The sequence below is a fragment of the Moschus berezovskii genome, chromosome 25 (assembly GCF_049115385.1).
Source record: "Moschus berezovskii isolate FMDL1 chromosome 25, NW_MosBer_1.0, whole genome shotgun sequence".
Lineage (NCBI taxonomy): Eukaryota > Metazoa > Chordata > Mammalia > Artiodactyla > Moschidae > Moschus > Moschus berezovskii.
In genome coordinates this window covers 14,587,731-14,600,244 of record NC_142484.1, presented here as the reverse complement: position 1 = coordinate 14,600,244, position 12,514 = coordinate 14,587,731, and the positions used below count along the sequence as shown (strand labels likewise).

Sequence of the window (12,514 nt, the reverse complement as noted above, 5' to 3'; positions counted from 1 at the left end):
CACGAGGTCAAATCAGAAATGTGGGGTCTTTCTCAGCTTAATACCTACATCAAACCCATGACGCGTTCTGGCAATTCGGTCCCCTACGTATCTCCATATTCCACATTTATTCTCCACTCATGCCATCCCATGATCCTTGACCTTTCAGTAGCTTCCGGAAGGTCAGCCCCTTCACTCTGGATCATCAGAAGGCTTGGTCTTGCCAACAGCTACCTACTGTCACCACCCACCTGAAGGCTCAGGAAGAAAAAGTATTGAGGCTGCAGCTGAAGCCTGTGAAATGTGCTTTCCTGCCTTCCCTTGGTGACCATGGGGGCTGAATCCCACCAGCCTCACACCTCTCACTTTGGCGGGGAGTCATGCAGGGAGAGGACCGCCTCTGCACCTTCGATACTCTGCAGCTCCCATCCCTCACATCCCCCCACCTTCCATGTCTGATGGCTCTGCTTCTGGAACACCCACTTCCCAAGGAAAATGCTGCTCCAGACCTCAGGTTCTGGGCTGAATCCCCCTGGAATGACTTTATTAACCAAAACCCAGGTATTCCCTGAGGTCAGCACCTCCTGGGGAGCTCTCAAGAAACTGCTGGGTTGTTGGTTTCAGCATCAGAGGTTGGGTTGATGGTCTTCCTCACCCCCCCTCCAAGGTAACTTGAAAATCTTTCCTCTTTTATGTTCTTATTGAAAAACTTGATCTTCAAGCTCTTGCCTCTGACAATGTTGCATCTACACCCTCCCCACTTCCTGCTGCCAAGGACTGGTGTCTCAAACTTCCCATGATGCTTTGAGAGCTTTCACTCCAGGATCACAGCCCTACTTGTCACTCTCCTGGGCCACCACCCGACCTGATTTCAGCGTTCCCTTTGGTGATCTGTCAGACACTCGTGCCACCAGCTAGCTGGATCCTGCCTCCCCATGGACCTGTCCCTCATCTCAGCCCTTCGCTAGCACTGTCATGAACCCAAATGTGTCATTCTATGAAATCGGAAGTCACTAATGAAAGGACCACCATTTCTGACTTGAACGTTGTAACATTCTAGCATGCTTGTACAACTACTCACACTGCAAGCCCATGGTTGCCTTTTTTTTTAAATTATGTATTTATTTGGCTGTGTCAAGTCTTAGCTGCAACATGTGGGTTTTTCTAGTTCCCTAACCAGGGATTGAACTCAAGGCCCCTGCATTGGGAGTGCAGAGTGTTAACCACTGGACCACAGGGAAGTCCAAGCCCATGCTTATTTTACTCATTCACTCACTCAACAAATACTTATTGACTGTCAGATTGAATGGGCAGCATGCTGTGTACTGCTGCACATGGTGGTAAACAAGCAGAAGCGGGCTCCTCGCCCTCCTGAAGCTGAGAGTCCACTGAGAGGCGAGCAGGTCCTGAGGAAGTCTTCCATAGCCGGGTGGTCTCCATGACGATTCTGGAGCAGCCTGGATGTGTCCTGATGGAGGGCCTGGGACTCAACAGCCAGCCCTGCCAGCAAAGTTCCAAATACCTCCTCCCCTAAGCTCTATAGGGTATCTTCCTAATAAGTCCATCCATATCTACTCTATGGAAGGCTGCAAACCCCAAACTGATGCTTGACAATCTCTCTGCCTCTTATATTGGTTAATTTTTTTCACAGTAATTAAAATATTATACACTCCCAGGTTCACTTATTCTTGGATTCACTTTCTGTCTCTCCCAGTAGAATATAAGCTCTGTGAGACCAGGGATTCCATCTGCTTTGTCCTGCCATGGATCTGCATGGCCTGAGACAGCTGCAGAGAAGCAGGTGCTCAACAGCAATTATTGAGTAAATAGTTGAATCAATGTAGAAACAACCAAGATTGTTTCGTCCAGAAGATTTTCTGGGCACAAAAATCCATGTCACCTTCTCTGCTTTAATCCTTTTTGGAGATGATGGGTGACAGACGAAATAAATCAATGGAGGGAAGAAGCTATCCGTCTTTCTCGATCACGCAGATGACTGGCCAAATATCGTCAACCACTGTGACCCCGGTGAACCATCCCGTAAAGGGCAAAGCAGTGATGCAGGGAATCAGGAAGGAGCATGAGGTCTCCTGGGCTGCAGACCCGTTAAACACGAGGAGTCCAGAATCTGTCAAAGTAATGATTAAGCCCAGAGTCATTCCTTCTAACTTCTTGCTAAGAGAAGAGGGATTGGTTTGGGGGGCTGGGGGAGAGGGTTAATGTAGAAGAATCAACTTCTGTTAGAGTAAAGGGTAAGATGATGCTCTTAGGTGAGGAGGGGCTACCTAGTCCTGACCCCAAATACCCAGGCAACCGTGGGACACCTGGAAAGCGTGTGCAGCCCAGCCCCGAGGGAGGCTGGCCCCTGGATCTGGAAGAACGGGAATTGGTATTCTGCTCATTGCTCTCTGACTGTCCTGGCTCCAGCAGGAAAGGCATTTTACACCCCTAGGAAGATGAAGTGTGCCAAATGCCACAAGGATGCGGAGCGAAACTGAATGCAGTCAGATAATGAAAAACATAGCCTGGCATCCAGCAATTTCTTTTCATATCTAAAGCCGTTAAAGTGTAAAACAACCTAATAATAACAATCAAAGCAGAAGACATACCATTGTGTGAGTGAATGATAGTATTTAACATGAGGAAGAAATACATCGAGTCAGAGAGCAGCTGCCACACTGCCATGCGTGCTCCACAGTGCGGGGGGCGGCGGAGGGAAGAGAGCCTGAAGCTCACACAAGCGGCTCTGGGGAGGAGGATGCCTCCCGTGAGAGCTGAGTGGTCGCCGCGCGTGCTGGGGCTGCGTCTGCTGCTCTCGGAGGTGATGGGACAAAGATCCCCTGGAAGGCGCCTGAGAGTCTGGGGAGGATGGCGCATCCTGGCCCAGCACGCAGGCCAGCCTGGAGCCCAGGGTCTACCAAGAGTATGGCTGAACTTGCAGGAATACTGTGGACACCTGGAAACCCAAGGACCACAGACTCTGGGCAGGAAGGAGGCCTGAAAGACAGTAGCCATGTCCCAGAGACGGAGAAGCCACGGGTCAGAAGCGACGCAGGGAAAAGAAAATGAATCGTGGAGAAAAACAAACATCGTATCTTAGCACATGCATGTGGAATCTAGAAAAACTGGACTGATGAACCTATTTGCAGGAAAGGATAGAGATGCAGATGTAGATAAGGGACTTGTGGACACAGAGCAGGAGGCAGAGAATGTGACGAATGGAGAAAATAGCGTCAACATATACACACTATCGTGTGTAAAGTGATAGCTGGTGAGAAGTGTAACACAGGGAGCCACATCTGGCAGTCTGTGATGACCAGAGGGGTGGGGTGGGGGAAAGGAGGGAGGCTCCAGAGAGAGGGAGGGGGTATGTGTATAACTGTGGCTGACTCATGCTGCTGTACAGCAGAAAACCAATACCTCATTATAAAAATTAAAAAGATTTTTAAAAAAGAATATGAATCATGGAATCAAAAAGGTTTGGAGTTGAACTTCACCTTTTAATATCTGTGGGCCAGCTTTCCTATCAGCTCCCTATTTCTTCATTGCCAAAATGGAAATGATGCCTACTTGTAAGGGCGTCTGTAGGAGTCCCTGGTGGCTCAGAGGTTAAAGCGTCTGCCTCCAATGCGGGAGACCCGGGTTCGATCCCTGGGTCGGGAAGATCCCCTGGAGAAGGAAACGGTAACCCACTCCAGTATTCTTGCCTGGAGAATCCCATGGACGGAGAAGCCTGGTAGGCTACAGTCCACGGGGTCGCATAGAGTCAGACATGACTGAGCGACGGAACGGAACGGAAGGTATGTAAAGCAGAGAGCCCGGTACAGAGCAAATAGCACCCAGCAGTGGCTCTCAAGTATGCATCACAATTCCCTGGGGATTTACCAAAATGCAGATTTCTGCGTCCCATCCGAGGTCTGGGGTATGAACCAGCTGATGCCCATGCTGCTGGTCCAGGGACCGCCCTTGGAGGGTGGCACTGTACAGCACAGTGGTTAAGCACAGGCCTTCTGGAGACACTGCAGCCGTGGGTGGGGTTTCAGCTCTGCCCCCCCTGGGAGCCCTGTGTCCTGGCCCACTTGTCTGTGTCCCAAGCCTCAGTAAAGCAGCTCATCACAGGACCTGCCGCACACTACTGTTGAGAAGAATTCATACGACTATGCTGCATGTTTAGAAGAGTGGATAGCACATTTTTGAATAACCTCGGAGTCTTAGTTATTGTTGTTGGATAATAGCCTGCCATTCAGACTTTAGGGAAAAAGCAGTCATCACAGGTCAAGGCAAGATGCAGGATGGAAAAGCAGGTGTAAAGTCAAAGCATCAGAGCAAAGTCCTCACGGCCAGGACAATCTGATTGCAAACTGTCTCCAAGCTCTCCTGGTGAGTCCTGGCTATGCGATTCCTGAAGCCTCGTCCATGGGGATTCCTCGGAGACGAGGTTTCATGGCTGTAGTGGAGGGTGATGCCCTGAGGAGGCCCTTCTGTGCCCCCCAAAGAGCTGCCTGCCAGGTATGCTCCTCAGAGATGGGGTCTCCTGGCCTAGAGGGGCAGCCGTTTTAACCGGCCTTTGTAATAACCGAGCCAGGGCTGCTTAGCCTCTGTGGGGAAGACAATACAATCTCTCTGCTTTTCTGTTTCCTTTTTCGTTTCATCAAAACAGTTCTGCATGGTAACGGTCACCAAGTACCCGCATAAATAGCCCAAGACTCCGGAGAGTGTGGGGGAGGATGCTGTTAGCAGTGCCTGCATTCAGCGGACATCTCATTCTACAACATTTTTCAAGGGTTTTAAAATAATTGGGTAAAACCACAAACAGCGTCTGTGGTGTGCACTCCTGCCCTTGGTTTCTAGACGGAGGCTTGATTTCATATGTTCTCAATTGAGGCACATTGAACTCATTAATTTCCCCACTAGTCTTTTTATGATTTCTCTCTTCTTTGAAGTAGGAAGCTGCACAGCTCTAATATTGCTTTAAACCAGATCATAAATATTAAACTTACAAAACCCTTATTGACATTGGCAAATTTTACCCTAAATGTATCTATGTAGCCATAATGTTACAGTTAAAGAAAATTACAGAGTTAAAAGAGTGATCTATAAATGTCTGTCTCCACTTCCTTCTTTGCCACCTGGATCTGTGTTTAAACCATTTACTTAACTAGTTTGTGGGTCGCTTTGCCCCATACCTGACGAAGGATCACTGGTTTATCTCCATCATAATGAGCCGCTTTCTCTGTACAGGTTAAACCTAATACAGTATGCACCCCTGCTCCCCAGGACAGGAGATCCACCACTTTCCATTACGATGCAATTATTTTTTTTCTCCCACCATCAATGAGTGCTGTAATATCTTTTGCAATAGCAATTATGTGTTCCCTCCTGGGATGGCTACTTGGGGTACTCTGGGAATTTTAATCAAGCACCTACGTTAATTAGAAAATCACGGGAGTGAGGGAGGTGCTGAGGAAGCACCTTTGATGATCTATCCTTTCTGGAAATTGACCGAGCTTGAGTCCTTTTGTAAGGACTTAACCTTTTCAGAGGAAGGGATTTTAATTTCCTCCTTTTTGTTCTTGTCTTCTGGGTGGGATAGAAGAGGAAGGGCTGGCCTGGGCGGCGGAAGCCACCAGGGTTAGGCGCCTGCTCTAAGTTGTCAGCTGGGCATCCTGCACTGGGAAGCAAGACCGTCAAGCCACTTCCACCTTGGCAGGGCCTGGTTAGCTCTATTCTGTAGACCAAGTGTCTGAGGCTCAGTCCTGGGTCTACTAGGGAGCTGGTTCCCGGGGCAAGTAGGGGAGGGGAGAGAGGCATTTCTTATACAAACTCCTTTGATTGCTTTGTGAAACGTGATGATGCGGATATGACATTCCTGGATCTTACCGTTTCCTTGCTAAAGTTGATTTTGTTTTAAATTATGCACCAGACTCAACTTTAGAAAGGGAAGAAACATATTCTATCTGCACTACTGGACACTTGGTCCTTCCATGGTCCCCTACAATGCCTGCCACTGTCAGGCACTGGAGGTAAAACAACCGCAGGAGGCCTGCCACTGCTCCCCTGATCCCATGGACAAGGGGTGGGGGAGTCCTCCAGAGCCCCGGGGCAATGGCGAACATCACCACCGTGCAGAGTCCTGTGGGGTCTTGGGGGGAAGGACCGAGGTGGTCTGCTGGAAGAAAGTCACCAGAGGCTCTCAGACATGTAGCATTTGAGTCTGGCCTTAAGAAAAGAGTAGGACTCGATCGAGAAGCCTCAGGGAGATGTGTAAGGAGAATAGGGTGAGTCCTAGGAGGTGAACCTCAAGCCCCAGTGTGACCCACAGCATGAGCTGGAGGGCCCTTGGGGTCTATGACCAGATCCTGGAAGTTCTAGGTGCCATGCTGAGAAGCAGGAACAAAATCCCAAGAAAGAAGCACATCTTCAGAAAGGCTTCTTGCTGCTGCAGCGGGACCCAGGCACTGAGCTGTTGAAGGGAACGCAAACGCAGCTGGACCTGCCTTCAAAGTCACCCATATTGGACAGGTCACCTCCAGCCAGGACGAGGAGTCACTGCAGGTGGTCAGAGCCTCAGACAAGGGCCAGACATTGCACACGTCTCAGAAGAAAGGACCGGCTGGACCATTCTCACCTGTCCTCAGGAAGCAGATGGAGAGGGCAGACACACTGCTCATCACCCCAGCCCACCTGTGGGAAGCAACACCTCAGGGAAGAAGCCTTCTGCTCATTGCCTCGCCCCGATTCCAACCTTCCAGCTGAAGGTAGGCAGGCTGCTCACAGCTCAGCAGGTCCCCTTGCCAGGGAGCCTCCCTGACACGGAGCCAAACGACACAGATCCCCTGGCCGCCTCTCCTTCAGGCCCCTATTTCTCGGGAACTTAGGCTAATCCCTGGCTTCACACACCTTGGCTGTGACTGGAGAGGTGATTCAGTCATTGAGGTCCGTGCCCCCTGCACCCCCACCCGGCTGATGGCAGAAAAGATGTATCTCCTGTACTGCTAATTTCAGAGCAGCCACCAGAACAAGCTCCCACGAGTTGTCCAGGGCGGGCGTAGACAGAGACCTTTCAAGAAGATCATTGTCTTTCCTGCGTCTTTTTTTTTGGCCCCCTCCTTCGGGGTGGTGAATATCGGTGGGTGAGGTGAAGCCTTTAGTCCCACTTTGTCCCCCTTCCCTCCCATCCTCTTTGCCGGAGACCTCTTTCCTTGTTGGCCGTCCTAATGATCCCTGTGCCAGGCGGGGCCCTGACGCGGGTGCTGACAGGCTGCTCATTAGTGCCAGGGTGCCGCGTCAGCCGGTGGCACGCCGGAGCTCCACTCCTGACACCCTTCCGCAGAGCTGTCACCAGAGTTGCGGCACCTGCCAGCTTTGGTTGAACTCAAGCTGTGATACCTCCAGTGCCAATTAGTGCGTCCGTGTCCTGCTCGGCTGGGGAGGGAGGCCTGTCAATGCTGACAAATGGGAAACAGTGGGCATGGGGCCAGGGGAGGGCCTGGCGGGGGGCGGGTCAGGGAGGGCTCAGAACATTGGAAAAGCCCTCCCATCCACGGGTCAGCCTGTCCTCTCTTGAAGGCTCTGAGAAACAAGGATGGGCCTGGATAGCCGACAGCCCCCTGGTCCTCAAGTCCAGCAGGAGAGCTCATGGAGGAGGGGGAAGGGAATGGGCAGCGGAGGCAGGTTGCCCACCCCCACAGGGGAGGGTATGGAAGACTTGCAGAAGCATCCACCCTGCGCTGGGGGAAGAGATGGACTTGGTATGCAGCTCAATGGATGGAGACTCTGGCTCTAACTCTGCCCCCTCAACCCTGGGGTCTTTGTGGCGCCCGAGAAGAAACATTCCACCTCTACTCCACCTCACTTCATACACTGAGGGATGGAGGGGAGACGTTTTAAATAATATTTCTTTTTAGTTGTACTGATTTCTTTCTTTGTATTATTATTATTATTAACCCATGAGGAACAGTACATTTTCATGGGCTACTGAATTCATGCTCTCTGGGAATACCCAGGGTTGATTTACAAAATCATTGGAAGTTGTCGTGGGTTTAAGGCACAGGCAGATTGGGATGATGAGCAAGTGTGCAAAAGGCTCAGGTGCCTGGAAGGGCCCGGTGAGTTACGTATCAGAGAAACACAGACATTGCAAGAGTGACTGCAGTGGGGCAGTGATGAGGGCAGAAGGCAGCCCACCCAAGATCCACCTCCAAAGATGTTCGGGAGCCATCTCAGCCCTTCCAAAAGAGAACTTGAAAAGGAGTCACTCCTTCAAGGAGACGTCCAGCTGCCACAGCAGCTGCCCCACCAGAGGGACTGCGAGAAAAGCTTGAGAAAATCTTCCGAGAAAAAGACCAGAGAAAATCTGGAGGCTCACCGGCAGAGTCTCAGCAGGAAACATACCAGTCTGGACCACAATATCAAAGTGGAGAAGAGTTCTTCAAGGGTGCAGATGGAATCTTTGAATTAGGTAGGAGGACGGTCATGCCCTTGGGGGTAACAGCAAGCACAAGTGCCGTTTATGGAATCAACACATACCTCTTAGATGCTTTCTGGGTGCTGGGTATTGAGTTAGGAGGTGGACGATCTGAGAAAAGAGAGACACAGGCCCTGGTCTCAAAGAACTCGTGAGCCAGAATCTGGACATCTCTGTGGACTGATCGCTGGACCCTCCTGAGCCCCCAGCCGATACCCAAGTTGGAAGCTTCCTCTCAACAGCCTTGGTGACATGGCCATTTTCAGTGTTGTATTTGATGGGATAAAGGCTGAGGTAGGTGTACCCAGGAGGACTGCTCCTTTTAGGATGGTCAGAGAGTCCAGACCCCTAGGTACAGTAGCTGGACTTTGCCTTCCACTGGGCTTCATGAGGGGCTCCCAGGGAGGTGGAAATACAGAAATCTCAGATTCCTCTCTAAAGTTCTGATAAAACTGGGCTTTGAGAATACTTTCCTATGAACTGTGAGGTCCTAAAAAGCATCTCTTAGGACACACTGGAAGCGATGGGATATCTGTTTACTTAGAAGACTTGGAGAAATAGACAGCATTAAAGGTGTTCTTTTGGAAAGGCAGGGTGTGCTGAGAAAAGTTCTTGAACATCTCGAGAAGGCAAAGAGAAGACAAGACACAGAATCGCAAGTGGGGCCACTGCTGGTCCTTCAGTGCCTCGAGCAGCAGGTTAAAACGGGGGATTCTGCAAGGGGCCATCGCAACATTTGTGTAGCTCCAGGTGGCATTTCTGTAGGAGAGAGATGGGCTTTTTGTCCTGAAAAGACCAAGGCAACACCTGGACCCTTCCAAACAGGTATGTACAGTGAGGGCAGGTATCTCTATAAAGCTAGTACACCTTCTCCTTGAACTCCTGGGAGCTCTAAGTTCATGAAGGGAGCCAGTAAGACATACAACAGGTACCAACAGGTGAAATGTTACTTCTCACATTCCACGGCAATGTAGAGAGGTAGCCTGAGAAGTCTTACCTCTTCTCTATTCTGGAAAGGGACAACTGATACTTTCACCTTCTGATGTAATGTGCCAAGCAGACACCTTCTGAGAAAGACCCTGTCACCCCCTCCCCACCATAAGATCACGCCCAGCTTCTGTATATCTGGATACATAAGCCACTATTATACAATGGTGGTTAACACTTCTTTATTTTGTTTCTACATAAAAGGCAGTGAAAGCTGGGACCTTATGTTAAGTGAAATAAGTGAGAGAGAGAAAGACAAATATCATATGATCTCACTTATATGGGAATATATATATACAAACTAAACCAAAACACATGGATACAGAGAACAGAATAAAGGTTACTGGAGGGGAACGGGGGTGGGGGCAGGTAGTGAAATAGGAGCAGTGGGTCAACTGTATGGAGATGGATGGAAGCCAGCCTTTTGGTGGTGAGCTCACTGTAGTGTATACAGAAGTCACATCTTTTATGCATGGAACTTATATAATGTTATAAACCAACGTCAGCTTATTGCAGGGAGCACCATATGAGTTGTGATAGAGGATACTAGGAGTTTTCAGAAATGTGCAGAACAAACAGATCACTCAGGAGAGAAGACGTAGTGAAGTCATCAAGGTTGCCCACAGTGATTGGCCTGGGTCAGCCCTCCTTAAGTGCTTTAATGGGTGTGAGTATAATAGCAATGACCTTGATTGAGTCCTGACCTGCCCACGCAGAGTGGCACCAGGGATGACAGAGGCTCTGTCTTTGGAGCCTTCGCTCGGGTGCAGGGCATCTTTTCTTCCAAGGGACCCCCATCCTGTCCACATGTATGTAAAATAAGCCACATTTTGCAGACACTTGTGGAGTGAGATGAAGCTCTGGCCGCTAAGGGTCTCCAGCCTCATTCTGGGCTCAGCCACAGCCCAGTGACAGCTCTCATCTCCAAATAATCAGTCACTGAGAAAGCAGCACCCCGTGAGCCCCGAGGTGATCAGTTACCACGTGGCGTGTCTCTCATCAGCTCGAATCTGGGTAGCTAATCCCGACCAGGGATCTGGGAAAAGCTATGCGTCTAAATTACTCTGATCCACAGGTAGATTCTGATTATCCTGCTCCCTTCCATCTTGATCCATCTTCTGTTTCCATAGCAGCTAAAACACCACGAAAATGGATGCCTCTGGCTGGGGCTCAGGTAAAGTCCCCTGGGGAAATGAGGCAGCTGGATGGCCAGGGTAGGGGAAGGATGCTAGCACACAGCGGTGCGAACCTCAGCAGGAAGAATGGAGAGGGTGCCAACGCAGCGGGGAGACGAAAGTGACTGTGCGGGGAAGAGAGAAAAAAGGAGATGACGGGGGATGGAAGGGGAACGTGTGGGAGGCTGTGCGAGAGAGGAAAGCAGGGAACAAAAGGAGAAAGCATGAAAGGGCAGGGCAAAGAGAGGAGAAGAGAAGAAAGAAAGAGAAGGGGAGGAAGAAAAAGAACCTGAGGGATGAGAAAAGACAGCAAACAGGAGTCAGAGGGGGACCTGCAGGATGGAGGGCGAGGCGCCTTCTGACAGAGGCGAAGTCCATGCTGCTGAGATGACGAACGCTCTGTGGATTCTAAAGGCACGGACCGCCCCAGCATCCAGCGGCACCGAGGACCCGACATTTTCAGGGATGAATGGCGCGCACCTTGGACCAGAAAGTCTGTCCACCTGGACACCCTTCCCTGGGATGTGCCCCAGGACCACTTTGCGTCACTAGCGATCTCAGGCACAGTGAGGCCTCCTCCCAGATTGTGGGCCAGGCCACGTGTGAGGTCAGCTCCACATGAGAGGGAAACGCAAGCATCTCTCCCATTCCCTTGCTCACAGTGGTCCTCCAAGTGCGGCGGCTACAGAGAGGTCTCAGGGTTTCAGCCAAACACACTGAAAATCTCACCCCTTCTGTGAAAACGTCCTGAGGTCCACTTGCCACCCCGAGAGAGGGACTTTGCTATCTGGGGCCCACGCGGTCTTCTTCAGCTGATTGCACTGAATCCCAGGTGCAGTGGGCCCTGCGCTGCCCGGCCTTCTTCAGGAACGGAGGACACCTGCCCCGGGGCGGACCAGACAGTCCTCAGCTCCAGTAGGAAGAGAGATACCTGGGCTGGGGTCACAGCCCAAATTCTCTGACCGACTATGGTGCTGGCATAAAAGGTTACCCCATAACTTCAGTAGGGGACAACCCGCCCTGTCTTCAGAACACCCCACAGGCATCCTGCTCTCACACACGGTACCACAGTCAACCTCTCCCTCAGCCCGGCCCCCTGCCCTTTCACAGGGCTGAGCCGAGGGCCACCTCCAATAAACTCTGAGCTCACCAATCACTGTCTCAGGGTCCACTTTAGGGGGACTCAGACTGCAACACCAAGCAAATGACCACTCCTGAAGTGACTCTAGCATCTTCATTTTCACTGAAGTATAGTTGATGTACAATAGTGGGTTAGTTACAGGGTACAACAGAGTGATTCAGCTTTATATATATATATATATATATATATATATATATCTCAGATTCTTTTCCATTCCAGGTTATTACAAGATATTGAGTATAGTTCCCTGTGCTTTACAGAGGGCCCTTGTTATCTATTTACAATAGTGGGTATCTGTCCTTTAGCATCTGAAACCTTCATGAGCCAACAATACACTTACATACACACACACCTACATACACACACACACATATATACATACATACTTCCGTTCCGTTCCGTTCTGTCGCTCAGTCATGACCGACTCTTTGCAACCCCGTGGACTGTAGCCTACCAGGCTTCTCCGTCCATGGGATTCTCCAGGCAAGAATACTGGAGTGGGTTACATAGATGAGTGTATTTTAGGCTAGCCAGACATAAGCAATAAAATTTAAGGATTTTTATTCAGGTCTCAGCTCAAATGTCACCACGTCAAACACCTTTCCTGACCAAACCTCTTGTCCTCCTGTCAATGTATCCTGTTCTATTTTCCCACCCTTATCACCACTTATTATTAATGTTAATATCACTGGTTATTTGCATCATGAGGAAGTGAGCTCTTGAGAGCAGAGACTTGCCTGTCCTGGGTTATCGCTCTATCCCCAA

At 50.2% G+C, this 12,514-nt stretch overlaps 1 protein-coding gene across 4 annotated transcripts in view; it reads right to left on the bottom strand.

Moving 5' to 3' along the window:
* Window positions 1-12,514, bottom strand: part of NTM (neurotrimin) — a 420,911-nt gene that overhangs the window by 110,438 nt on the left and 297,959 nt on the right. The gene's annotated exons all lie outside the window — the stretch shown is intronic.